The sequence below is a fragment of the Python bivittatus genome, unplaced genomic scaffold (genome assembly GCF_059951505.1).
Source record: "Python bivittatus isolate LINGU-HERP-01145 unplaced genomic scaffold, Pbiv_v1 ctg000580_np1212, whole genome shotgun sequence".
NCBI classification, from domain to species: domain Eukaryota; kingdom Metazoa; phylum Chordata; class Lepidosauria; order Squamata; family Pythonidae; genus Python; species Python bivittatus.
Genome location: NW_028277087.1, coordinates 22,716,966 through 22,741,459, shown reverse-complemented (window position 1 = coordinate 22,741,459; position 24,494 = coordinate 22,716,966). Strand labels below are relative to the sequence as shown.

General features: G+C 39.3%; 1 long non-coding RNA gene across 1 annotated transcript; it reads left to right on the top strand.

Annotated features, from left to right (window-relative positions):
- The first annotated feature begins 1,044 nt into the window (after nucleotides 1–1,044).
- Nucleotides 1,045–24,082, top strand: LOC148214690 (uncharacterized). Its single transcript, XR_015797674.1, has 3 exons — nucleotides 1,045–1,096; nucleotides 18,562–18,622; nucleotides 20,849–24,082. It is a non-coding gene; the product is annotated as an uncharacterized LOC148214690 (long non-coding RNA).
- The last annotated feature ends 412 nt before the right edge of the window (nucleotides 24,083–24,494 follow it).

Genomic DNA, 24,494 nt, shown 5'->3' with positions numbered 1-24,494 from the left:
CTGATGCTCCATATGGAGGGTTGAAATGTATGATGACTTGTACATGGAAAGTCCCAGAAAACAAAGGAGCAGGCAAACCAAACCACCTGATGATCTTGGAGACAGAGGAGACAGGTGACAGAAAACAGACTGTTGCCTTTCCTTTGGTGTGAAGGGAGGCAGTATATGGGCCCGATAAAGGCTACTGTCTGTGGTACGTGGTGTGAATATCTGTAATTAAAGTGAGTCAGAGTAGAGAAAAATGTAGAGGTGCTGGGATAACCATAGTAGGGTCATCCCATAATGTTCTCAGATGTTCCATTCCGCCTGTAAAGGTCACAGTTTGATTTACAGTGTTTTCTTTATCATTCCCATGTCACTTTTCTGGGGTATATAACCCATAACCTTTCTTAGTTTGGAGCTCTTTTGCATTCTTTTGGCTGGGAGCCCAGCAATCACTGTAGTTGTGTATGCCAGTAAAAGATGGTTTGTCGCATCTAACTCCAAATGCTTTGGATTCTTATTTAGTGTTTTCCCAATGACTCACATCTTCCCCATCACTACCCATCACTGTAATTCATCTGTGGGTTCAGAGGATGGAAACCTCTTTCTACCATGGTAGAAAAGAAGAATTTACAGGTTGATTTAAAAGAACAACCACCTGTATTTCAGATCCAGAGACTGAACATATATATCATGATGCTTAAAACATCATGTCATTCAACCATACCAGATATCACTGGCTCTTTCATGGCTTTAAAGCAAATTAGTATTAAGAATCAAACACCAGTTTGAAGATGTTCCATTCCTAAAAGGGTGATATGACAAATGTAAATTTATGTACATGTTGTAGTTCAGAAAATGGAGACTAGGGGGCAATAGTGCCCTAGCTAGGTCAGTTTGGAAGCACATTTCTGAAGGTCAGTAGTACAAAGATGCATTAAGGTACTTGGCTTGATTGGCTGCCTGTGATGTCAGTCAAGCCTCTGAGCAGCAACTGGTGACAATTGGTTAGAGGCAAACTATGTGCCTGAATGTTTTGGCAAAAATTGTTCATTTCTATGGAGAGCTTGCAGGCACACAGATCAGTTGGGCTAACAGCAGCTCCCTGCAACAGGTAGGCATTATTAATAGGCCAACTTAAGGCAAGGTGCACAAGTGTATTCATGTATCTAAGAATGTTTGTAAGTAGATATCTGTATGCATGGTATGCTTTCAGACAGTGTGCCAGAGGTTCATTTGCCACAATTGTTATTGTACAATATACATTGTACAAACTCTACCCATGACCAGTGCAAAAGAATTAAATATAGATAAGATTTATGTGTATAGGGAACTGAGACCCAGCCCAAAGGGTTTTATGTAGGCAGCAGAGAATAACACCAGCAACAAAGCTTTGGTGCCAATCACCATCACAAAGTGATAACAGTCAAATGAGGGTGGGTAATACACATTGGAAAAATAACGATTCTGTATTTTCCACACTGAAAACTGACCTTCCTGTTTTTAAAGAATTACTTTTTTCCAATTCTCTCTTTTATATTTTAAACAATACACTGCTGGACATTGGCAATAAATGCCTTGTGATAGCTATTTTATCCCTCTCATCTTCTGGATGATCAACAAGCTATTAGTTTAAGTTTAGAGTTGATCATTCTAAACAATAAAACAAGGAGAGACTTTTTCTTAAGAGCAGGACTCCTGACAACTCTATCTTTTGTCAAATATGCAAAAGTAAATATAAATAATAGAGTTATGCCTTGGATTCAGCTGAGTCTAGGATTCTAAAGTAGAAAGCAAGACTTTGGAATGGGTGTTGATTTCCCTGGATGGAGGGTTATTTTTGTAAAAGTCCGTGATGTGGGAGGAGGAGGGAAAGGGAGAACTGGATTTCAGTGACTGATAGGTCTGCTCCCAAAATCAGAATAACCCTTGCTATTAGCCAATCTTTGATTCACCATTGCAGCATCTTGGCAAATGAAGGGTTTGTAGGAGAGCAGAGATCTTCAGTTTTATTCTTTGCTCTATCTGGCTGTAGCTCATGGTGATAATTCTCTTATTCTGAGTGATATCTGAGAGTTCTGTTATTTATTCAAGTGGCAAGCATACTGTCTACTTTGGCCACTAATCTATATCAGAGAATCAGCATACCATCATTGTTTTCACACCCTCCATTTATCAGCACTTACTCTCTTATGTGTCTTATATCTCTGCTTCAGCCTCAACAATCAGCTTCTACATTCAGGAAGGAGTATTACATTCCTTATGAACAATCCTTCATTTTGCACCCCTGCCCCAATTAGCTAGTCTGTGTTTCCCACAGAAAGGGCAAATTGCATTATATTTTGTTTCACTACACCTTTACAAGGACAATCCATTTAATGGATGGCTGCATTAAACAGAGTCTAGTATCATCTTTTACTTAAGATCCCATTATGTATTCTGCCCTTTTCCTCCTAAAATGGACAGTGTACAGTGTGCAGTGTGTACAAATATATTGATCACATGCACTTCCTCTCTTCCACCCACCTATCATGTATACTCAGTCTCCTCCTATCCACCTACTGGACTCTTGGCTGCTCCCACTTCTACCAGCACCACCCATTTATGCTCGCCTGGCCTGTCATCCAATCCACCCTGCACTCTTTTTCTTTGCGTGCATGCATGTTAGGGAAAGTTATGAACAAAAAGGGATGCAGTTTTTTAAAAATGAGTCTCTTTTGACTCAAGCTCAGAACCTGGAGATTTCATGGAGGCATCCATATAATCTTCTTGGCAACAATGCAGAAGCAGTTTTTCGTTATAGGTAGTCCCCAGTTTAAGAATGAGTTCTGTTCCCAAGATCTGTCCTTAAGTTGAATTTGTATGTAAGCTGGAATGGCATTATTGCATAGCACTGTATAAATAGTGTTGTGTAATTAACTCAAACCATTGTGTATTTAATTCAAACCATTGTGTATTTAACTTGAATTTTGTTCTTAACTATGGGTCATCTGTAACCTGGGCATTCTTAACTCGGGGACTACCTGTACATTTTTCCAATAACTTTTTTTTAACTTCCCAGTTTAGCATATAGCATTGTGTTCTTTGTAAGTCTCCCATCCAAGTATGAGCCAGGCCTGATTCTGCTTAGCTTAAAATTCATATAAATCACCATATTTCTAGTGATACTTCTATTAAAAAAAAAGAAAAAACTTCAGAAAAGTGCAGTTTAGTGCATCAATTCTATGACCACTGATAAACTTCATTTTCTCATAAACCTCTAGCATTCTGCTAGTAAAAAAGAAGAAAAGTTACAGACATCTGTGCTTTCCCAAGATAGATATCAATTCCTTTACAGCCAGAGGACATTCACAGGCCCTGGAGGTGTCTAACCATGAGCTTGCAGGAAAGAAGTATCATCAGCAGATTAATTACAACTAGCTCCAGACCTGCAACTGGTTCTTCCCAGAGGCTTCATATAGATGTTTCCCATATAATGTGGAAACTGAGGTAGAACACAGCAGAATTCCTCAGAATCTCGGAGGAGGGGGAAGAAAAATGAGAGAGAAATGGGAATGGAACCACTTTCTGTGCCCAGTTTTTCCAAATGCTCCAACGGAAGATCATAGTTAATGGCCTCAACAGCAACTGAGAGATCCAAGAGTCTTTTTCCAGGTATAGATCATCATCATCATGATAATCAAGGCTGTCTCCATATCAAACCCAGATCTGAATTCCAAGTTTCTGAGCCCAACAAGCTGCTCCTAACATTATACCAACCAAAACCCAGATTGGGGGAGGCTTGCTTGGTTCTATTTGAGGAATTCTAATTTTCCTTAACAATTGCAAATAGGCAGCCAGAGCAGAGCTGTGTGTCAAATCGTGCCCTGTCAGGATTTGCCTCGCTCTCTTTTTCTCTTTCTTTGGCAATAGGTGTCTGTTTATATTTAAAAGTTTTGGCTGTAGGATGCTGTGTTGATTTAGCACCGCAAAGGCTGCCAGAAGTCAATCTGGGGGGTTCTATTTAATTTGGCAAAAGCCACAGGGTTTCCTTGAACATTATAAAGGCATCTCTTCCCCACTGCCAAGATGGAGCAGAAGTAAAAGGAAGAATCTGCATTCTAAACATGTTTTCTCCAAGGGTACCCAAATGTTGCCACTTTGATGTGAAGCTTATGGGTAATTAAGGCTCAACATTATACCCTTAATTCCCCACCAGTGTTAGAAACAGAGGATGACGAAAAAATTCAGGAGCAGCAGCTGCTCTTTTCACAGTGATACAATAACTACCACGTTAATAGGAAGGGGTGAGGGGGTGGGATACAGAGGGAGGGAAGGAGAGTGCAAAAGCACCTGCTTCTATAAATGGTGTTCAAACATGGTACAGCTAATCTTCTGCTGCCTGTCACATTAATTGTTACAAAGCTACAGTTGATATAAATCTATTTGTCCCTTGGCTAAAATTAATCAGGTTTTAAGCACAGCATTTATCTCAATGTAGTTGCCGGGTTTTGGGGGCGGGGAGGTGGGGAGAGAATGCTTTGGCAAAATTTATGCCATGGGAACTGGCCATTAGGACAGCTGGGATATTTATGGTGGCCAAATCTTTTCGGGGGGGGCGGGGAGGATGGGGAGATTCTTTGTTGGCATTTACCAACAGAATGGCAAAGCAGTCAGTTCATTGCCTTGATCCAAAACAGAATACATAGAGAAATATCCATCACCATCTAGGTCTTTATACCTTTATTTTACCTCACTCTGTTCTTCCTCTCAACATCCTTCTGAAAATCCCTTTTAAGTTCAAGTTCCCTGACTTTAGAAAAGGAGCCAGTAGCATGGCACAATCATAAACTCGCTTATATTTATGTAACAAGTGTCTCTGGATTCCAGCAAGATGCATGTAGGTTATCACAAGCAAGGTTTATAGCATAGCATTTGTTCTGCTTAGCTTGTAAAGTTCATGTGAAAATATATGTAGGCCAGAATGAGCATAATTAATTTCTCCTTATTATTCTCTCTCTCTCTCTTACATATATACTGTACATACACACATTAACAGTTTGAGAAAGAGACTTAAAGATAATTGAAACCTTGCGGGGGGGGGGGGAGAACCTTGATTCATAGAGGTAATACTTTAAAAAGGGCTTCTTGATGAAATAAAGTCCAAAAAAATTAATGTAAAACAATCCAAATGATTAAGAAAGAAATATGAATGTGAATGCAAAGATTCCTTTTCTAGGGTGTTTACATGTCTCTCTATGCACATTCATGACCAAAGAGATTCATCATTTAAAACAATTTATCTTCATTCTATTACTGAAATCCCCTTTCCCCAAATTCTCACATACCAATATTATATCCAACAAATGGTTGAGCTTACATTGTGTTGGTATGTTGGCCTCTTATTTTGAGATACAATTCACATCTCAGGTTTTGACTATTTGATGCAAAAGTAATGCATTTTCAAAACTCTCAGTAATAATCACTGTGGTTCGGGACTATATGGGATTTATTTATTTATTTACAACATTTGTAGACTGCCTAGTCCCAAAGAACTCTACGAAGTTCACAACCAAGCAGAAATAAGGACAATCAAAACATTTTTAAAAATCTACAAACTAACTAAGATTAGAAGCACACTTATGATAACACCCAGCTCAGGCCCTAATCACTGGAAAAACACAATTTTAACACTATGGGAAATGCAAGAAAGGATGGATCTAAGAGTATCTCCAAAGGAAGCGTGCTCCATAGCATGGAGCCTAGAATTAAGAAGGAGGACTCACAACAGGCCCTTTCCAGATGTTTGGATCCAACCAGCAGATTTAATTTTGGTAAGGCAGTGCCTTGATGTATCCTGATGCCATACCATATAATGACCAACACTTTGAACTGAACCAAAAACCTATGGGCAACTAGTGCAGCTGCCTTGATATCAGTGTTATTCTACACTGGTAAGGTTATCTTGTCAGTAGTATGGCTGCTGTATTTTGTACCAGTTGCAGCTTCCAAATTATCTGTAAAGGCAGTCCAGTCTGGGTGGCCTCAATGCATTTTAACCATTTGAGGGGATATCCCTCTCCCTTCAAACCTGTATCAGTGGCAAGATTTTGAATATCTATCTTTCAGGTTATAGAGCTGTGTTAAGCATTTGGTAGCAATCCTGGCAGATACTTAATCTTAGATAATGTGGGCAGAACTTCAAAAACTTAGATAATGTGGGCAGAACTTCAAAATGGCCGTACTAATCCTCCAAGAAAATTCAGGGCCTTGACAGCTTGGATGGGTACTTTGGTTGGTTGGCACAGGGCTCCTTTGAATGCTTCACACAAGGCTATCACCGTGCTTGAGTAATCAGACCTCTGAACCTAAGAATGTAGCTCTAGCTGTGCTGGATCAGGCTAAGGCCCATCTGAGTCCAGCATTTTGTTTCTCACAGTGGGCAACCAAATGTATCTGGATGTCAGCCTTGTGAGGTAGAAACACAGCCCGGTGGGCTAATTCTACTTTATTGTAAGGCTATATTAACAGAACCTTGCAAGTCTGAAAATACATTTCTCCCCTCATCCCCTTTACAGCCCAAGAAACTAGGGAGGTCCCTTGTGAGCTGCTTGCCCCACCCACATTCCTGCTGTGGGCTAAGTTGCCTTTTATCTGTTTCCTTGGCTGTGTCTCTTTGCCCTCTCTCCCAAGACCATTCCCACATACCATTACATTGGGTGCTCCAAAGCAGGAGTGGAGACATACCCCTTACCAACAACTGGTATTTTTAAGAATGATACCCCAACCTGTAGGTAAGACTGAGTCTTCTAGACTACTACCCATGATAGACCTGCCCTCTATAAATTTCTCTAATACCTTTTTAAAGCCAGATAGGGGTCATTATAATGTCATATGGTAATGGATTCCGTGGGTTAATTATATATTGTGTGAAGAATTTGTCTGTTCTAAATCTTCTTGCACTGAGCTTCAGCAGATGACACTTCTCCTTGTCCATGGTTTCCATGCCACAGACATGTTTATATATTCAGTCTTGTTGTTCTCCCTCCCAATCAACTTTTTTTCCAAGCTAAAGACAACCAGTCTGTGAGGTATTCCATTCAAATACTTGAAATTCCTGAATGGTTTACTTTCTGTTCAACAGAAACCTTAAAGATCCCATCTTCCTTCATTTGTCACTGTCTGTCTCCAAAGGGAAAGAGAGAGAGAAGTTCAAATATTTCTCAAGTTGAGATCAACTCCTGGTCTATGTTCTTTTCTTGGCAACAAGTAGTTTGCCCTTGCTGGAATTTCTGGAGGTTCCTTATTTAAATAGTACTCTAAAGACCCTTTCAAAGAGTATGTAACTTACCCAAGTTATACAAAGAAAAGTTTACTTTCAGATATAGCACTTTATAATGATTCATTTTACTAGCTTTTATGGCTATCTTTCCAGGGTCCTTGAAAGGGAACATATGAGAAGAAGGCTCATAAGGATATAATGACAACACTGAAAATATTAGAAACTTTCGAGAAAAAAAAAAACCCTAAAGAAATCCAAAGGATTTGTTGAGTACAAAGCTTAAATGCTGATTTAGCAAAGCTTTCAAGCATAAAAGTTTCCCATAAGATTCACTGTCCTTGTTCAGTTTAAGCATAATCTTTGTTGCTGTGCTGAATCAAGGCAAAACACATAGAAACTGCACACTAGTTGCAAGTAATGTATATTTTAAAAAGCAGATAAAAGAGACAAATTTTCAAAGGAAGACACAGCAGGTGGGAGGCAATAATGTGCAATCACCCAGCATGATTGTAAAAAACTGACATTTGCATATGCAAATTGGATTATTGCATAAGCAAATCAGGATGCTGAATTCTTCATTCTTTCTCATCCTCTTTCTTTCCTTTCTTGAAAGTTTGATGGATTCCATGGGTGTATTTTTCCCTTTGGCAAAGCAACAGTCACAGACCTAATATTGCAATTACAAGCACCACCTGGCCAGAAGAATTGCTGGGCATTGTGCATTGTGGTGTATAACAAGTAAATACTTAGAGCATCGCCTTGCTAAAGCTGCTTTATTTTACATATTTCAATGGAAATTTTTAAAAATAGACTTCCACTTGGCTGAAATACCACAGAGCACTTTCTTATGTATTAGACAATTGCACTGGGCTTCAAATATGTTGGAGAACACATCAGCTCCCTTCAGCAGATTAAGAACACTCTGTCTTGACTGGCAACAGCTCTCCAGTGTTTCAGGGAGGGGTCTTCTCTCTCTCCCCACACTCTCCCTGCCACGAGATGCTAGGAATTAAAACAGATTTTCTTACTGCAAAGCACAAACTTTTCACTGGGCTACGCTTGTTCTCCTAAGGGAGGCTAGATAAAGGATATATTTAAAATTATAGCATATATGGGGATATGCCAAGTAGTGGTGCAGGTTTTGAGTACAGACACCAGCCTACTGTTTTGAAATCTTTCGTGGGCCAATTCTCCATTATTGCTTTAAGGGAAGGCCTTGGATTTCCAAGTATCAAATCGGTCCCTCCCTTTCCACTTCAGGATCTATAATATCCCTGTTTTCTATCAGAGTTTAGGCTTGGACTTCTCAAAGTTACTGGTCATTGCTTAGTGGGACACTCTCTCAGAACCTCTCTAAGCCTCTCTTCCTTCTTTTGAATATTGCATTTCTGTGGGAAAAAGGCAGAGATGCATATATATACAAATAGCAGATACTTCCAAGCTATTCAGACTAAATCAGAATGAGAGATAGTAAAGGCCAATTCACTTGTGAGGCAGGTGAAGAGAACTGTAGAAGTAAAGCAGACTGATTATCTCCTAGCATCTAATCATCAGTACCCTGTTTGATGACAGATGAAAGAACAATGTTTTGTGTTCAGCTGTGGTATTCATAGCAAATACCTCTTTAGAATGCTCTTACATTTTGACCAGATGCCCTCTGACTTGGAATTGCTCTTCAGACAGAGTGTAGGCAACATAGTTGGAAAGGTTGTGTTTCATGATTTGGGTAGTTATATTTCCACCTTTATCTGCAAAAATCAAGTGCATTAATACAATTCAAGGACATCTCTGCCTTTACAGAAAACAAAAGGCACAAATCAGTATGGCCAGATTTACCTTCCCTGGGAAACAGCACAGCCTATATACTAGACATGACTATGGTCAAACATCTGTTCTTCTTTCTGTAATCAATTATGCAGGTGATGGCACAGACTTCTTGTTTTGTGTGGCGTCCGTTCTGGATTGGTCTTTTTCCTTATTTGTGTGTAGCTGAAAGCTGCATTGTAAAAGCTTATTTTCCATCACTAGGTGACAGAATAGTACAGACTGCACAGCTAGCAGCACAAAGAGAAGTTTCTTGAAAACAGCTGGATTCTCATTCATTGTATATGAGAGATGGGGAAACCTCAACACCTCCTTATGGGCAGGGTGCACTTAATGTTGGAGAACTGAAGGAATGAGAAGACAGCTCCAAAGTGTAAGGCAATGATATAGATCAAACAATAATACCAATTTTTGGAGGTATACTAATAGGGACATTCTGTTTGCATATAGCTGGATTAGAAGAAATATTGGGCTGGCAATCATGGAGAGCTACCAGCTTGACCAGTTCTGTTACATGAACTGCAGCAGCCACAAGAGAGGAAGCCATATGCTCAGACTGCCTAACTGGCTGAGTGCCCTTAGAAAGGGATAGATGGCTGAGGAGTTCACCCTACTGACATCATGCCCATGAAACCTGAGCGAGAATAGATTATTAGTATGAAATTCTGTATTTAAAGTAGAGATGGGGAACCAGCAGTCCATTGGCCAGATCTGACTTAGGGAGTCTTTAGATCTGGCTAGCAGCTGCAGTCTCTGTTCCTCAACAACACCCCCTGCCTCACTCAAGAGTAGATTGGTAAAGAAAGCCATAATGGAGGATACTTTTTCTATGCCTTCTTGGTGTATGTTGGCAAGGGAGATTTTCATCAAGGAGAGAAGGACAGAGAGAGGGAAAAGAGAAAGAGAGAAAGGGGAGATAATGGGATGAAAAGAAAATGAGGAGATATGGCTGTGATAGTTGGTGATATATATATCAAGAAGAGGATGCATGGATGGATGAAGAGATGAAGAGATGAAAACAAACTGGCCTTTCTGGCTGCCATTATGCACCTACCCACTTTGATTTTGCCCAGCCCACTACAACTATGAATTTGCATACTTCTACATGCAGCCCCCACCCCCCATTTTCTGTGTGAGAGTTAATTGTTATCTTGAAAAACAAGATGATAGAAAGTGTGACCATTGCAAAAGCAGGACAGATGGAAACAACCAGTTTGCTCAAAAAAGTGATGCAAGTAGGACAAGAATGAAAATGAAATATAAGAGGCATTCAACATTATTATATTGCATGTTCTTGAATTGTAGCCATTGTTGAAACTCTTTGGTATGACTTATTTTCTTCAGTAAATACTGCTTATCTATATATTCCTCGTAAACCCTATCAGGTATGTAGGACTGAGAGACAGTGACTGGCCCAAAGGTAGATTCATGGCTGAGGGTGGACCTGAACCTGGGTTTCTCAGTCCTGGTTCAGCACCTTAACCTCAATGCTATACTAGCTGTTCTAGTTCTGCTTCTCTTCCTTTTTCATTCTGTTTTTGTCTGATTCACCAACATTTTCTAAGTGCGTGAGCCAGATGTAGAACAAGGAGTAGATGTAAGAGCAATATTGTAATCTCCATATGCTGGGAGATGGTTTTGATTGGATCTGGAAGAAAAGATCAGAGACAATAGTAGGGATGGACAGGACCGAGTACACTTAGGGAGAAAGAGCCAAATCCAAGATATGATACAAGCAAGCACTAGACCAAAGTGAACAATTCCTATTACATCAGCATATCTAGGTACCTTCTCAACATAGACAAACCTTTCTGAAAGGAATCCTGGTCTGACATTTAGAAAACTCTTGAACCAGACACTAAAGGAAAATTTAAGAAATAAAAATCCATTAAACCACTAAACCTTAAAGAAAAGTCTGACCTGTTGACAGCCGGGTGGTTTAAGTATTCCATGGTCCAAACCAAAAAATGGTCACTTTCAAGAAATCATCAAAAGAGGCCACATTCAATAAATCTGAATCATCAGATCCCTGTTCTCACCTGGACAGCATGGCTTTGAAGTCTAAAGCCCAAACTGTGTGAGATGCATAGCAACCCAACCACAAAGCATGCCAGCAAAGCTAAGGCCTTTCCACTTCTATTGTCTCTTTGTTGAAGTTTATCTTACAAGTGCTGTAGATCATGTCTTTAATAGCATGTGACTGGGGCCATGTTTCCTATAAGCTATCCCTCCCCTATGAACAGTGGGCAGGTCAAACATCTGCTTCAAGCAGCTGACTCCCCCATTAAAATGATTATTTGCTGCCCTGCACTCAACTTAGTTAAGTTTCCATTGTCTCTCCTATCACAGCTGAATTGCTAATGTGGCTTAGCAGGAGGTACAACCTACTTAGTCAAAGGGTTTATAGGCTCCCATGAACATATTGTGTTCTGCATTGCACTCATATAACAAACTGTCTCTCAGTCTCAGTCTCTCCCTCTCTCACACACACACAACTTAGTAATCATTGAAAAGGGTCTAACAGTTTTCCTTGTGAATTGCAAGCATTTAATTCTGTGAGTCATTAAATGGGCTTCAGAAGTTTGAATCACCCAGGGCAGGAAACTCAGATGACAGATACTCAGTCTGAAAAGACAAAAATCAGAAGAAATGTGATAGCACCTTTTCAAACTAATCAATTTCATTAAAAGGCGTAAGCTTGAGTCTGAAAAGATATTTTGAAATTCCTCCTTTCCCAGCATATCTTGATTATCTGCAAACTGTTCTTGTTTTGCCAGTTTAAAGTATATAAATAATAGGTGATACATGCCCTACATAATGCAGGATAGTCCAGTGTTTCTCAACCTTAGCAACTTTAAGACATGCATACTTCAACTCCCAGAATTCCCCAGCCAGTTGGGGAATAGTCTGAAACTAAGTCCAGTTAAGAAACATCTGAAAGGAGAGCAGGGACCCACCTTGAATTTGCCTATCAACACTTAGCACCCAAATAGCAAAGAGGCAGAGTGTTAGACAAGTAGCTCCTCTAGTCGTAGATATGAGTGTGCAATTCACTTTGAGTGCTCAAAGTGTTTAATGTTTTTCAAGCTCAAAGCTAGAGGTTTGCTCTAACCTATGAACAGAACTTGGCCATTTTAAGCAGCATCTGGAATGTTCTGGTCATATGAAACAGCCTTAAAGTTGGCTGTTCCATCCTCAGAGTGGACCATTTTGAGTTTTTTAAGCCCCTCCCCCCAAAATAACTATGTATGTCCCGTGACTTAGTTTTGATAACAGAATAAAATGCTAGAGCCATTTCACATCAGGCTGTTTTGAATTTTAAACCAAACTGGTTCTTGCCTAATGCAGTCATAGCTTTCTCCACTATGCTGTTCCTAATCATAAATTGGAAGGGATTTTCTCTTTGAAAGACTGTCTGGTTTGGGTCCATTACAAATATAAATATAAATATCCATCAAAGAAATGCAAGGGCCTTGAAGTTATCATCCAACATGACAAAAGACTGAGCAAGCAGATAGATCATTTCCTCTGATGGTGAGATGTATTATATTTTATTTAAATACTATCAATGAAGACTATGACAAGATAAATATGAGAATGGTACATGGACTAAGCAGACCAATTCAACATACCTACCAAGTACTTCTTCAACTAATTCTTAGTGAGTTCAGTTTCCTCCCCATAAGTCAACATTCTTAATAGAGTTTAGGAATTGCATCTGTCAAACCTGTCCTGTCCATTAGCCAAGTGGCCATATCTCTATGCTGTCCATGCATCACAATGTGCTGAACTTAGCTAAATATACATTTAGATTCCTTCCTTTGGGTCAATCATTCTTTCTCTGCCCAATCTACAATACCTTACAGATTACTGGTATGGGAACTTTGAAGAAAGATCCCATCGATGGATGCCTTCTCAGATGATTAGAGTGACTTCAGGCAGCCCCATTGCTTTCTAATGGCCTTTGCTCAGTTTTTACTTCTTTCAATGCATGAAGGTCATCTTAATCCCCTTATAGCACTTTATTCACTGTATTGTTCCAGCTTTCTTTTAGACCAACCAAGAGTCCTTTTTTTTTTTTTTGCTTGACTACATTTACACAATTTGTTCTGCTATCTTCCTTTGATCTCAGCCTGAATACCTTGGAGATTTATCTAATTTATGCTTGTGTTCTTTTACATGTTTCATCTTTGATTTTCACTTTGAATTCAATGCATTTTCAAGCTGAGAACTCTTTATTAAATGGGCCCATAGTTGACAGATCCAGGAAGGGTTTCTACAGTTCTTATCATGCCTCTTTGTTAGCTTGGGCATTTTGCCAACTGAAGTGTGATTTCCCTCTTTGGATGAACAATGACATAAATAACAGTGCCCCGGTTACATTTCTTTTATTATTCATTTGAGAAATTACAAACTACACTTCGGACTACTACAGCTATCAACATAGCACTTTTTTTTCCTCCAGAAAGATCTGGAAAACAGTTTTATATTTTCCTTGTTCAAAACAATGGGTACTCAAGAAGTACACAGAATTCCTAAAGTTATAGTAGAGGAATAAAATGAGTCATAAACAGAAATGATGGGGAAATCTAAAATATTGGATTTATTTATTAAGGAATTATGATTTGGATTTTTTCTTATTTTCAAAGCAGCAGCTAAGCTACTACAGGGCTTAGAAGTAGGGGCGATCTTATATACGTTTACTCAGAAATAAATACCATACAATTTGGTGAATTATAAGTCAAGAAGTCCCTGATTCAAAGTTTGCTTTTACCATGAACTAAGAATCAGGCTGTAGGTTTCATTTTCCACATGCAAATAGTTCAGCTCCCTGCCTTTTAAGAATTCTGAAATCTCCTTTTTCAGAATACAAAGAAAGCAGACAAATAGCACAGCCATCTCTTGATTATATCTCTGACCTTATGGAAAAGGAAGAATATTCTTTTGTAAACTATATTTTTGGCTGCTAAGGTTTCAGTAAGCAAGATGAATATGATGAGAATGACAGTCTAACACAGTGTTTCTTAGCCTTGGCAACTCTAAGATGTGTGGATTTCAACTCCCAGAATTCTCCAGAAACACCAGTCTAACAGATTTGGGAATGCACAAAGTTAGGATATTGAAGCTGGAAGTCTTGCGAATTTCAACAGGCAGAGCCAGGCTATATTTACTTGCTAAATTTGGAGCCAGAATATTTATAGGACCATTTCTATCTACATGAGGAAACTCCCTGCTCATTTCCTTTGGGTCCTGCCTGGGGGACATAAGGAACATGATTGGTTACATACAACAAGATTGTCATAGTGAGGAGGGCCAAAATGTTCTACAGTTTATTTATTTATATATTTACAATATTTGTAGACTGCCACAATTATGATTATAAGTCAGTAGCAGTAGTTCTTTGTTGATGGAAAAGTTCTTGAGTTTTTCCCAAAACATGACTCTTGAAATAGAATTGTAAGTTGCTTTAAAATCAAAAAGTCACAAATAATTGCCAGTTTATTGTTGCTCATGTATTTGCTGGAACTGAAGCTGCAACACCAGGCAGTGGTCTTTGATTGATCTAGCCTTTTAAAGCCTGCCTATGCATCTTCAAGGATACTTTTGTACTTAAATCAGAGAGAAAAATTAATTGATGTTCTCTCTGGTTGTCCTCATATAGAACAATCCAAAAGACTTCTTCAGGACTATCAGGTGGACAATACAACCTTCAGTGGATCCATCCAGTGCCCTGACACCATCTCTCTTAGCAGGCTGGGACATTCTTCATAGACAAGATCACCCAGATTTGGAGTCACTTTAAGCAGTGCCATACTTAGGATGTCCACTAGACCATCTACTAACGTATTTCTGAACCAGTTAAATTGCTTGTACCCAGAGGAATGTTCTTGGATTTCCTGGTGTCACTAGTTGCATATTCCCTGGCTTGGCTTACTGTATAAAGTTCCCTCCCTTGCTTGGCTTATAAAGGCTTATAAGGACCCCAGCCTGCTAAATATATTTCTTATCTTTAATACTTCTCTTTTGTAGGTATAATTCTCCACCTCCTTAAAGAAGGCCTTGGTAAGGCCTTAGTTAAGAAGCCAGCACTGAATTGGGTGATTTTACCAACCATAGCTGGTATCCAATATTCCATATTTAACCAAGCCAGTGGCGAAGTGGTGGTGCTAAACCTGCAGGGTCACTTAAACGCAACAGATTATATTAATCCTTTCCAATTTGCTTTTACACCTTGATGAGGGACTTAGCCACCAAGATGGATGATCTATACTGTGCCAGGAAAAAGACAGGGAGACTGCAGCCTTGTTGATAGTCTTAGCTCTTTCAGAAGTGGAATGTGACATGTGTTCACGGGGGTTCACAATCTGCAAAATGGGAAATGTGTCTCACAATCTGTGTCTCTACCCTTTTGTAAATGTGTATGGCATTAGTGCAACTGCCCCACCCCTCAGCAAGGACACCACTAGAGCATGGCATTTTGTTGCAGGGCTTGGATGACCCGGGTTTTGAAAGTACCATCCCTGTCTTCCTGTGCTACTAGAAATGATTGTGGGAGATTTCTTCTTGCCATTTTCCTTATAAGCCCAATTCAACATACTCTTGGTAGTGTTTAAAACCTGACCCATCTTAGGCCTAGGCTACTTATAGCACCACCTACTCTTGGGCAGTCTGCCCTGTAACCTTAGGTCATCCAAGGGACATTTTTTATGGATCCTACCAAAGATAATTTGACATTAATAACCAATTTTACTTTCTGCACCCATATTATGGAATAAATTGCCACTAAAATTCTAGCAAGCTTCCTCTTTATTACAGTTCAAGAGAAGACTCAGAACATATTACATTTCCCAGGGCTTTTAATGATATTGTTTAGCATTTGTATTTTATATCTGTTATGTTTTAATGTTGTTTTTATTATGCTTTAATGGTATCTTGTAAGCCACCCACAGCCATTAAGAGAGTGGGCAGCATAGAAATTTCCTAAAGAAATAAATAATAAAAAGAATCGACCACCTTTTTGTGGCTGGGAGCTGCCATTAACATTTTTAGGGGACCTGAGGGCGACATTGGAAGGAGCTGATTCAAATTAGGTGGGATTATGGCCTGCAATGTTTTTCCTAAGTTTTAAAGAGAAATTTATTCTCTTTGGGTTTTTAAAACTGTGTTAAGGCTATTTTATGGTTCACATGATACTTTTCTTGTTTCTACCTCAAAACAGCAGAAACATGTACTACTGATTTTTTATAATTATGGTCTGAGTTCATGATTTGGGTGCTTCATGAGACTACACCTTGCCTAGCTCTTGTCTATAAAAGCAACTGAGCCAAGATCATGATCACCATTAGCGCAACACAACTTTGCTTTTGTTGTCACCTCAAGTCTTTTGTTATCACTTCAAGTTTTTTGTTGTCATCTCAAGTCTTGCTATTGAGGTGAATTACAGATAAGGCAATTCACCGTATGAAGCCCTCAGCCCAGCTCTAATAGCCCAGCCTACCTCATCTTTGTACCTTCCAGAAAGTGCCAGCATTAAGCATTGAGCTCTCATTCAGCTGAATACAGCCTTTTTTCAGACCCTTCCTGTCAACTGAGGGCGCTAGAGGGGGCGGGAGGCTGCATCAGAGCACATGTTCTGTCTCCCCTTCATGGCTGGGATTCTTGAATGCCTGAATAAGGCTTATCTATCGCACAGCTGTTGGTGAGGCTTACCACCTCTCTTCTTCAAAGGAAAAGTCTATGAAGAGAAAAGTTACAGACCAAATGTCTATTTGTGTTTCAATTACGTTTTATGCCTGGCTGTAAATTTGGCAGCCGTTTTTCCCCCAGCCCCATATGGCAGTTCTATAAGTAGCAAGATTTGAGCAAGGAACCCACAGGAGGAGCTCTGAAAAGTTCTCAGTCCCTTTTCAAGAAAGAGATCTGGGTTGCAAAAAAGCTTTCCAACATACTCAAAAGACAGTGAATGGTTGTTCAGACAAGCTAATGTCGTCTGTTGGACAATGGCACTCATAAATAACTTGTACTTTCTTTTGTGACTCTGGTCCCAACAGTGGCAAGCACACAGGCATGAGCACGCAAACACAGCAGTTTCCTCCAAGGCTTATCCGCCCTACTCCACAGTCTTTTTCTTATCCTGTTTAACCTTTGCTGCCATCCCCATTTAAGTGGAATGAAATGTTTAAGCAGGCAAAACAGGTTGTGCAATTCAGAGGCAAGGCTGTTTAAATTGTTGCTGATATTTGCAGCTGAATTTCACTGCAAGTATCGAGTTTAAATATTTTTCTTACCTTGCAATGATTAAAAAAAAAAAAGGTCACTTACGTGTTTGTCTATTAAATGTATACACTGCCATAATCTGCAAAATCTTCCCGTGTTTTAAAATAACAACATATAACAGTAAATAATTCCTGAAATTAAAATATCCATGATAATAACATGTGACATATGAAAATAATTGAACTTGACTTAAAATGGAGCAATGGATAATAAACAGTCTTTCTGTTTCTGGCATAAGAAAATCCTTTCATTTGCATAGTTTGTGGTATGTCACCAAGTTCCACTGGAAAATGCTGGTATGCCGTGATTCTGTACAAACAGGGGGAAAGACTGTGAACCTTAGAATCCCACTTCACAAGAGTCTCATCTTTCTTCAATTAATCACTAATTTAGCAGAAGGAGGAGTGCTAAGCCCATTGCCTTAGTTCATGTAACAGTGCCCAGGGCCTGAAAAAGGTCATCACTCCCTGCCATAAACTGTCAGTTTCTTTAACTAGACACATTTTATTATGTTTATACAGACACTGTTTGTATATCCGAATCTTTTCCTGGATGGTAGAATAATTTTGAAATCAAGTGTTAAGTGCTATAATAGTTCAAGGGATCTTACAAGAACATACAAAGGAATTGGCTCCCCACATCATGTTTTCTTATCTAGGCTCATGCAAACCAGACCTGATTCAATCTGAATTGGAGATTTGGGATTTGAAGAAGGCATGAATAAGTTGGGGATTGCAGTTCAAGATTTGGGAGGAAACTGATTCAATTCAAGCTGCTTCAAGATCCTGTTTGAGAAAAAAGTCCTCAGGCCATATGGAGGAATCATCAACACTGGAAGCATTGGATGAAAATAAGGAAGGGTTGGTGGACCCTTTAGAGAACCTTTAATCCTTCCTTCCCGAAAACCCTTAAAACTTGGTTTCGTCAGCAGGCTTGGAGATCCCGTGGAAATAAGGAGCCTGCAAAAAGGTTATACTGTATGTAAGGTTTTGAATGCACTCTCCTGTCATTTTGTTTATATTTATAGTTTTTAATTGCTTTCAATGGTTTTTAATTATTCTGTTTGAATTGTTTTGTTTGAATTGTGGGCGCCACCCAGAGTCGCATATGTGAGATGGGCGGCTATATAAATTTGATAATAAATAAATAAATAACTAAATCCTGCCAGATTTTAGCAATAAGTTGTTAAAATATTTCCCCTGTACCTCTTTTAACAGGCGGTAACAGGAATGAGGAAAGGAGAGCCCAGCAACTTCCAAATGGTCCAGCAAAGAACCTGTAAGAAGTTGTGCAGAATCAGTGCAGAAAATGCTCTACTCCAACATAGAAGTAAAACTTTCCAAAAGTGTTTAACAAACTTTTCCCCATTTGCACTTCTTGGGAGGCCAGCTTGGCATGACATTGAAGAATGTGGATTGACTTGCCCTTGTGGCTGGTGTAGCTTTGCTGACTCTGATCATTGAATTTAATGACATGTCAGCAGATTGGCACACTTGGCTGGCAAGCATGGCTCTTGCTAGAAAGGAAGGCCTCATGAGTGATGTGCCAGACTGGCCAGGACAAATTTGCAAGTCTAAGTTTCTTTTGAGAAGTTTCAGAAGAATGAACATTGATTTGCTGTTCTGGGTTGGTGTGGCTTCACTGTCTCTGATTGCTGGATTTTTCAGGGTGCCAGGAGGATTGGCATAGCTGGTTGGCAAGCTTGGCTCCTCCTGGGAAGGACCACCTCATCATCGATTTCAGTGGACAGCCTGGTTTTGCAGGGCAACTTGGCAGGGCAATTTGGCACAATTTACCCAAGTCTGTGTAACTTGCTGGCAATTCTCTGTTAGTTAGCATGAGCAGGAAAAGTAGGCTGGCCCAATGATATGCTACCAGAAATAGGCAGATTATTTAAAAAAAAAAAAAAGGTGGCACAGAGAAAGTGCCATTCTTGGCCATGTCACCACTCTATTTTTCCAGGTACAATAATGAACATTTGGGCCATGTGTGTAAGTGTTACCCTGGCACCCATTCACATGTTGTCAAGACTGAAACTTGCTCAGAGATGAAGAATGTATGCATCATTTGAGCCACGACTGCCTACTAGCCATAGCAGCCTTTAGCCCATAGCCTAGAGTGCTGAGAGGGGATTGGATCTTCTGGTTGTCTTAGCAGGACCAGCACAAAATGTGGCATGCCATTAGCATAAGGCTGAGCACAGCTGAGAGCTGAAAAGTGAATGAAGCAAGGAAGCCTAGGGTAATGTTAACTTTGCCACCCCAAAAGAACTCTGCTAGGCAGAGGGGGTCAAAGACATTGATTCATGCCAATGTCAGACAGCCCTTCACACTACAGTATTCAGTTCTTTCCTCAACATTCTTCCTATATGGAAATGAAACTGCAATAATCTCTTTTTTTTAATAAGAACTTTGTCAAGTTATAAAAAACATAAGGATAAAAGCAAACAAGTAATTCAACTAATAATGAAGAAGAAAAGTAGAAAGCAAGAAAGAAGTAGAGAAAGAAAACAAAAGTGGTAGAAAATAGAGAAAAAGAAGAGAAAAAAAGAAATACAAAAAGAATAACTTCTGACTTCTTATTCAGCAGATATAAATGAATCGTATAATTACCTCCTACTCTAAAACTACATCTTGACACACATATTTTGTACAATCTATTAATTTAACTAATCATCAAATCCATATATCTTAATTTCATTTTTTTTCTGTCTCCTGCAAAAAGTCCAAAAGGGGCTTCCAATTGGCATTAAAGTTAATCAATGTTTTTTCTCTAAGCAAAGCTGTCAATTTCGCCATCTCAGCTAACTTCATCAACTTCACCATCCATTCTTCCATTGTAGGTAATGTCAAATCTTTCCACCTTTAAGTATATAAAAGTCTAGCTGCAGTTATCATATATAAAAACAAAGGTCCATAGGCTTTTTCCAATTGTTTATCCATCTGTCCCAAAAGAAAAGTCTCTGGTTTTGACTGTATATTAGCCTTCAGAATCTTCTGGATTAATATACTGTATGTATTTGAGTCCAAAATTTTTTAGCTTTATTACATCTCCACCAAAAATGGTAAAAAGTCCCTTCTTGTTGTTCACATTTCCAGCATATATTTGAAACCCCTTTATACATTTCCGATAATCTTTCCGGTGACAAATACCATCTATAAATCATTTTATAAAAATTCTCCTTCAAGCTATTACACAGTGTAAATTTTAACCCTTTCATCCACATATTTTTCCATTATTCCATTTGTATATTATATCCAAAATTTTTAGCCCATTTATCATATAATCTTTAACTTATATGTATACTTATATGTAAACAAAAGCTTATACATTTTAGCAATAAGATGTTCATCATTAGTACACAATTCAGTTTCAAAAACAGTTTTGTTTCATTCAAAACCATATTTCTTTTTATCAACTTAAATCTTTATCCAAGTTGTACATATGAAAACCAGTGACATGAATGTCCTTCTGATGTCAAATCCTCTCTTGATTTTATTTTAGAAACTGCAATAATCTCAAAAGCAGCAGAAAATCTATCAAAATTGCAAAATGTTTCATGAGCTATGAAAAGCCTCTTCAAGATAGATCACTACTCTGGTTCACAAATCTGTGTCAATGGAGTGATTTGAATAAAGCTTCATCAGATTGAGATATCGCTTCAATGGTTTGCATCCATACCTTCTAAGGAACAGTTTGTGCAGTTCTATAGACTGGTTGTAGAGAAATTTCATTTTCACAGGAGACCCATGAAGAACCCTCTTCTATTACCCTTATTACATAAGGATATATAATATTTGTTTTTTTCTCAATCTATTTTTTCATCCTTGCTGGCTACCAATGCTATTTACACTCAAATTGGACACTGCACATATTATCAATTTATTTATTAGATATTTCAACTCCCCCCGCCTTTTCAAAACAATAATATGCTGCTTTATATGTCTCTTGGTCTTTCTTGTCTCTTTCCCAATTTAAATATAGGTTTAGCTAATTAGTTGTGGGTCCCCTTTCAATGCAGTGCAGTATATATATTTTTTCACTTGGTTATAAAAACCATACACAGTTGCTCAAAATTCTGGCTCATCTGTGGCCTGTGACCATTTGGTCCAGCTTCTCTTGGAGAATGCAATGAGCTTTGGTTAAAGATCCTAAGATGTTATTTAGGTATGTGTATATACATAGACTTGTACAAATGAGAACATATGCTAACAACATGAAATTCATGTTTTAGAGTTTATATTCTAACTTGACATATAATTTACAGTGTTGTCTTAATGTATTGTTTATCACTTAGATTTTTTTCTTTAATGAATTTAATTATGTTAACCAAGTACTGTTAAAATTTAATAGAGACATGCTTTGATTTAAAAGGAAATAAAATATAGTATTATAAGCTCTCAAATGATGTTCTTGAGTATATTAGGCATGATATTTTAGGTTTTGTTGGCTATCCACCTGTATTTTACTGTTTATATTTGGAGATGTTTTAAAATCTATATTATCTATCTTTTATATTCTTATAAACTTGTATTATTGTTCCTTTATTCCCTTATATTATACTAATAATTTAAAAATTATACATATACTGTGTGTGTGTGTATGTGTGTGTATATATATAATTTTATATATATGACTGATGGGGTGGAACTACCAGTGGGCCACAAAGCAGGCATACAGACCAGCTACAAGTACCTTGGTGTCCCACAGTCACATAGAAACCAAAGGGAGGAGGCAAGGAAGACAGCAACATCCAAGTACCACCAAAGGATAAGACAGGTCCTGAAGAGCCAGCTCAATGGGAAGAACAAGATCCACGCCATCAACATGTATGCCCTGCCAGTTATCAGATACCCTGTCAGTATAGTGAGTTGGCCAAAGAAGGACATGGAGGCTGCTGATGTGAAGATCCAGAAGCTCCTCACAATGTACAGAGGTTTCCACCCCAAGTCCAACACCCAGAGACTGTACACCAGCTGGAAAGAGGGCAGCCAGGGTCTGGTGAGTGTCAAAGCCATTGTCTTAGATGAAACCCAGAACATTCAGGAGTACATCAGCAAGATGGCATCCAAAGATGAGCTGCTGAGAGAATGCCTGAGGCGGCAGCAGACATGGGAGGAAGTCCAAGCAGAGGAAGTGCCATGGCAGGACAAGACCCTGCATGGGAAGTACCATGTGGTTGGTGACAGCTGAGGTGGCTGACATTGGGAAATCCTATCAGTTGTTGGAAAGGGCTGGACTAAAAGACAGCACTCTCATAGCAGCACTGATCACAGCAGCACAAGAACAGGTGCTAAGCACCACGTCCATAGAAGCAGGAGTCTACCACACTAGGCAGGACCCAAGGTGCAGACTGTGCAGAGGCCTCAGAGATACTCCAAGACATAGTGGCAGGGTGTAAGATGCAGGCAGGAACCACATACACTGAACGGCACAACCAAATAGCTGGCATTGTATACAGGAACATCTGCGCAGTATATGGACTAGACCCTCTCTAGTTCAGATGGGAGATTCCACATAAGGTCATGGAGAATAACGACTAAGATCCTGTGGGACTTCCAGATCCAGAGGGACAGGCAGGTACTAGCTAATCAACCAGACTTCATGGTAGTAGACCAGAAGACAGCAGTGGTGATAGATGTAGTGGTGGCAAGTGACAACAACATTAGGAAGAAGGAGTATGAAAAGTACCAGGGCCTGAAGGAGGAACTAGAGAGGATGTGGAAAGTCAAGGCCAAAGTGGTTCCAGTGGTGGTAGGAGCATTCAGGGCTGTGGCTCCTAAGCTGGGAAATGGCTCCAACAGATCCCAGGAACATCAGAGCTCTCTGTCCAGAAGAGTGCAGTGCTAGGAACAGCTAAGATACTGCCCAGAACCCTCAAACTCCCAGGCTTCTGGTAGAGGACCTGAGATTGAGGAGGACATACCACCGTAGGGGTGAGAGGGGATTTTTTTTTTTTTTTAATAGAACATTCAGCATTACACTTCAGGGACAGTTAGAAAGATATTGGGAACAAGACCACAGATAGTTTAAAAATTCCATTAATGGAACACCTTTGGGTATTATTGTTTATGGTTTATGTTTGTTTATTCTTCTGTTTTAATCCTAAACTGTCTAGAGTTCTTTTCATGATTGAGGTGGCATTCTGGTTGACTAACTTAATAAACCAGGCAGTTTTCCACTCTAGTCTGCCATGGCCATACCCCACTTGGAATAGTGTGTCCAGTTCTGGGAATCACATCTCAAAAAGGACAGTGATAAATTGGAATGGGTTCAGAGAAGATTTATCAAGAGAGGGATCTGGAAACCAAGCCCTGCAAGAAGAATCTTGGTAGCCCACAGAAAAGACAATTGAGGGGAGATATGATAGCAGTTGTAGCACATGCATGGGAAAAAAAACATGGTGTGAGGCTGGGCTATTTGAGGGACCGCCTCTCCCCAATTACATCTACCTGTCCCATCAGGTCCGGCAGAAGGGGCATGTTGTGGGTTCCATCCACAAAAGAGTGCCACCTGATGGGACAAGGAGGAAAGCCACTGCACCTGCCCTTTGGAAGGCCATTCCCTCTGAGGTCAGACTGGCCTCAACCTTGCTGGCCTTCCAGAAACACCTGAAGACATGGCTTTACCATCTGGCCTGGGGATCAGGTAGTGGTGGTGTGGAACCTATCAAATGGTTATGTTTCTGTGCTCTCCCATTGATTGTATAGTATGGTTTTAATTGTTTTAATATTTTAATGCTTGTATGATTATTTTTTTGGTTTTCTGGTATTGTTTGTGTTTTAATCTTGCAAGCCACCCAGAGTCACATATGTGAGATGGGCAGCTATATAAATAGAATAAATAATGAATAATTAAAATAAAATAAAAAACAGAACATAAAGCCATTTTGAAGCTTGATTTGCTGAGCAAGCTTTTTCCCTACTTTGATAGCCCCATACAGGTCATATAAAAAGGTGTAGAACTCAACAGGAGCATTGCAGTGACTAGCCTCTCCACATTTTAAGTCATGTTATAAAATCCGTGAAGACTTGGACAGCTATGAATACAGTGAGATTTTAGTGAGGAAACCCTCACATGGAGTGTTGTTTGTGTAAAGGTTTCCAAGTGAACTGAAACCATAATAGTGTAAGAGCTGGGATCATGTAGA